This window comes from Mugil cephalus, chromosome 12, assembly GCF_022458985.1.
Source record: "Mugil cephalus isolate CIBA_MC_2020 chromosome 12, CIBA_Mcephalus_1.1, whole genome shotgun sequence".
NCBI classification, from domain to species: domain Eukaryota; kingdom Metazoa; phylum Chordata; class Actinopteri; order Mugiliformes; family Mugilidae; genus Mugil; species Mugil cephalus.
The window spans coordinates 6477205-6482182 of NC_061781.1; the positions used below are offsets into that span (position 1 = coordinate 6477205).

At 40.7% G+C, this 4978-nt stretch overlaps 1 long non-coding RNA gene across 1 annotated transcript; it reads left to right on the top strand.

Moving 5' to 3' along the window:
• Positions 1 to 1478: 1478 nt before the first annotated feature.
• LOC125017838 lies at positions 1479 to 4332 on the top strand. Its single transcript, XR_007113892.1, has 3 exons — positions 1479 to 1596; positions 1719 to 1815; positions 3834 to 4332. It is a non-coding gene; the product is annotated as an uncharacterized LOC125017838 (long non-coding RNA).
• Positions 4333 to 4978: the final 646 nt, after the last annotated feature.

Genomic DNA, 4978 nt, shown 5'->3' on the forward strand with positions numbered 1-4978 from the left:
ATTTGCAAGACTGGCATGCATATGGAAAATTTCATAATGACCCAAGATAGATTTCAGTGGCATTGTGAGTTTTGTTCCAATGATAACCACCACGACATAGTATAGGACCACGCCGTGCCACTTTTGTGGCCTGTTTCATGTGATTCATGTGTTTGTGTAATGTGCTCAGAGCATTGATAATCATTCTGAATAGTCTTATATCTATTTATAACAACACCTCATTTGCTCTACTTTACCTAAAGCTGACAAATAACACCTATTATATTAACATAGTCATTTATAATATTGTGCATATGGGGTAAAGATGCCAGACTCGGTACTAAGTTCATTGCACCTTTTAATTACTCATAGTAACTTATATCTGTTAATAATAGTGTCATATTCTTGCCACTTTACTTAGAGCTGACAAATAGCACTTATGATATTGCATAGCTGTTTATAAGTGTATGCTGTAGGGAGATGTATACATAATTATAACTTTATTACATATACTTATAGCTACAGATATAAAGGATTATTGTAGAAGTCAAAACTCATTATGCATCACTATACACATTAAGCAAAGTAATTATGATGCATCATAAAACTAACAAGTGACTAGGCAGATATTGACATATTTATAATGCACTATTCAGATTAAAATTATAATCATTCATAACCAGTTGTCATAATGCATGATGAAGTTGGTTATGACGACTTGTGAATATGTATTGATGGTAATAATGAGCATTATGATGCTTTATAGACACCTTATAAAATATTATGAGTGCATTCATAGGGCATTATGAATACAACCTTCATAGAAAGTGTTACCGACAAACGAGTTGATAACCAGTGTTAACTGTTTATCAACTCGACAGATTGACAGATCGTCATTGTTCTGGATAGGTTCAGTTGGATAAGTTGGAGTAAAATCTGATAAGTTGAGCTCACTTTGTGATACAGGCCTCTGACCTCTAAACTGGAGATCCCAAACTGATCAAGTATCTGTGGGATGACCCACAGAGGCCCCTCCCCTCAACCCATGAGACCCAAAGGCCCCCACCAACAACATTCTGCTACCAGACACCACAGGACACCCACAGAAGACCCATGTCCATTCTCTGATGAGTTGCAACTGTTTTGGAGGCACAAGGGAGACCAGCACAATATTGGGACGGTGGTCATAATGTTATGCCTGATTGGTGTATAATGGAAGCTTTTGTTGTGTTTTACTTAAAAATAATTGGCAATATTGTGATGCTGCATTGTTCTATGAGCGGAACCAAATTACTTACAAATTGACTGGCATGGTGTCTGAGGTTTTTTGCAGCAGTAAAAACTAGAAAGACTTCTGGGGATGCTTGGACAGAGGGAGATTTCTGAATCCAGATCAGGAACACTAGGACCCAGGGGTAATCTGGCCAATTAGGGTGGGAGCACCTCTACCATTAAGAGGCTCATGAAGCACAGGTGTGTGATATATGTTCTTCCTCCTGTGATCACATCTCTGCACCTGCCTCCTTAGTAAACCAGACTACATAGGTATTGGACTGTTTGATGTAAACAACATCAAATGGATTGAATTTGATTGCAGATGGATTTTATTTATAAAATGTGAGTCTGCCATTCACTTAGTGGTTCTTTAGTAAAGGTTTACAACAGTCGTTCTCCTGACTGTGATTAGCGTTTTCTTTTATGTTATATTTGTATTTAATAGACTTGCCTTTGTCTTTAAGTGCTGCACTGATCGCTGGAGTGGGATTGGCCCTTTGGATTTGTGGCAGTTAAGGGTTTTGTTGTGGCACCAGTAGTTCTTTAAACAAGGCATATATGGTGAGTTTTAGTTTCTTTTGGATAGCTTGGATTACGCTTATCTTTGAGTTTTAGGTTTTTTTTATGGAAATGCCAACAGTGACCTAACAGATAGCTTAAATGGAACCACTTGTTGCAGCATGAGGGTCAGCCCTGCTGTGAATAAAGCACTCGGCTTAATTTCTTCTGCTTGATTTGAGCACGCAATCAAAATTAAAAGTGCTTTCAGAAAGAATAAATGAGTTTAAATTTCACCGGGGACTGCACTAATTAGCAGGGAGAGATAGGTTTGCCCCGGGGGATTTGACTGTTGACTGGAGTGACCTGCATTCCCTGTAGACCTTCACTGTTTGGCTCCCAGAGTGCGCTGAGGTGAACGCAACACGATTCATCACGAAGACGAACTATTACATCTGGAAAAACCTACCTGTTCAAAATACTGTATAATGTATGAGCCTCTTCACTCTAATTAGGTTTTCAAGCCCAGCCTGCTTCACATGTTTATCAAGTGCTTATGTGTTTACTTGAGTGGCACTTACTTTCAAAGGTCACGCCCTCAGACAATCAGACATGATTTGCAGTAACTCAGCAGAGCGATGGCTGGAACTTTGTGCATGATGCCTCCACTTACATGACAGAGTTTTAGTTGCAGCCAGAGTGATGAACCATTATACTCTATAGTTTTAGTGCTGACAAAAATGCAATTTAAAGACGAGCGCATACACTACATGCACAGTTTGGGACGCCACAAATAATTTGGACGCCGCTAAAAAAGAATAGGCATGGTAATAACACGTACTATGCATGCAGTAAGAATGCACATCGTGGTTAATAGGAGGTCTGTTTAAAGCCTTCCCAGTATTGAAATGAGCAATATGTACATATTCAAATACAGCTAATTATTATTCAGACCTGAGTGGTTTTAAATGCATGAATGAGTGGAGGGAACATTAATTGGCTCGAGCAGTCATGTAATTTGAGTCCGGCATGATGAGCGGTTACCTTAAACATGCATGCATTGTAAATGCAGAGAAGTGGAACATATGGGAGCCTGTGTTAGCGATGAATGATGCAAATGTATTCTTTCCATCATGAACAAAAGAATGAAATTGCGCGATGAGAGCCGATGGGCTGCTTGATTTTGGAAATGACCTGTATGCACATATTCCCTCCTGCGTTTGTTGCTGCAACAGCACAGCACTTAACTGCTGTAAAGCAGTCTGCCCCTGTACTGTACAACAAAAGCAGCACAATGCGACTCTTTATCCAGAGGGAGTAAGTGCACAGCTCTGGTTATGTAATAGATGATTGATAATCCACTGTTACCACAGTAATGCTGCTCACATCTGGAGACTGCAAACGCGAAAGAGCCTTTCCCACCTCACTGTCATTCCTGGAGCTCTCTTTCTCATGTGTTCAACTTGTCGGGCGGATTAAGGTGGCATTCTGTTTATCACACTGTCACAGGACTTTGACTCTGCTGGAAGTGCTCTCCACACCTCTTTAGTCCCTTTCAGATGCTTCTGAAGAGCATTGCTGCACAGGCCCGGAAACAAGCATGAAGTCTGGAACCTAAAAGCTAAATACAAGGAGAAAATGTATATCGTTTGTTTCGGGTTCTGCGTAGGCGCGCAGGCACTGCAACACCAAATATTTGCTCCAACAAAAACAGGGGCTTGTTGGATTCCAGAAACATTTATGCACCTAATCCACCCTTAAGCTAAATCTAATGAAAACATAAGAGAAAGAAGAGAGAAAAATTAGAAACTGTTCTGGTTTTATGTTAAATCAAAGGGAGGATTTGTCAGATGGATGCGCTTAGAATTGAATGTCTGTGTTGCTGTTAGAGCAGAACTGATACTGGTGCTGGTAGTAGTCCAGTCAGTGATGTCTAATTATCACAAGGGTCCAGCATTAATGGTCTGTGAATGGAATGGGATAAGAACTTGGATTGCTGGATGGACTGGTCACGAGGCTGATTAAAGATTATGAAATTGAAAAGAAATTCAGTGTTTTATTTTGTTACTTTGTTTTAAAAGGTTCAATTGAAACTACACCATCCCCAAGTCTCATGAATTGCACCGGAACGTTCAGTGGGAGAAGAGGAGAGCGACAAAGCCTGAAACACCCAGTGGAACGTCCAAGATGCAGCATGCAGGCTGGCATGATCGCAGCCGTTGGACCGATCCTTGGCGTCAGGAGGCACACTAGGGATCACTGAAACCGCGCACATACGAACCACTGCGACCGTGCCTGGCTTGGCTTAACAGGATTGGCTGGTGTTCGGTGCCATGGAGACCATTAATCCCTCTTATCCACTCACTACACCTTAAAGTGTGGAGGAAGGATGCACAGTGTAGAAGTGTGCTGTTGCTCTCCTTGTCTGGATATCCTTCTTTGAACCTGCAGCAGAGGAAAAGCTATAACGTCCCAAACCACTTATGTATGTTCTTATACTCCCTTTAATCATATTCCACTTCTCCAGTCTTTTGTTCCAACGATTGCTTTGATTAAACAGGAGCATGTTGTTACGGCTTACATTTGTGTCCCATTACGCTGAATTATATTTGATCCTATTTGTTAAAGTGCTACGCATTTGTTCCTTGTTGCCATTTTGGAAACATTTTCCAAAAGTGTTTAATATCTGAGGCAAAATAGTTTCACAGAAACCACAGCTTTACGTCTGCACTAAAACCAGCACTTTAATTGCGTATGTCCCTCTAAAGTGTTCCCCAATGTGAGCCAGTGACTAAATGATGTGTAATAATTTGTGTTGGAGAGAAAACATGGACTCAATTATCTTCTTTAATTAGCTTAATGTGTCTGATCAGACACCTGAGAAGGCCAAATAGCAAATTACAGTCCACAGGCCTCTTCCTCCTTCCCATAAAACCAATTGACGTAACGATCAGTGTGCTGTAATACCAAACGTGCATCATTTAGAGTCAGAAATCTTGCCTTTCTTGGATACAAGTCCCTTGTGTCTGGCAGTAAGTTGTCTCTGCACTGGACGAATGCGCTAAATCAATGAGCTGAGCATTCATGACAGAAAGGACTAAAACCCTTGCCTTAATTACGTTATCTGGATGCACCAACACACGCCCTGTTAGCTTTTTCCCTTCTTCTGTGGGTGGCTGAAATCTTAAAATTAAATAAGATAATGGCAAAGAGGAACTTTATTAGA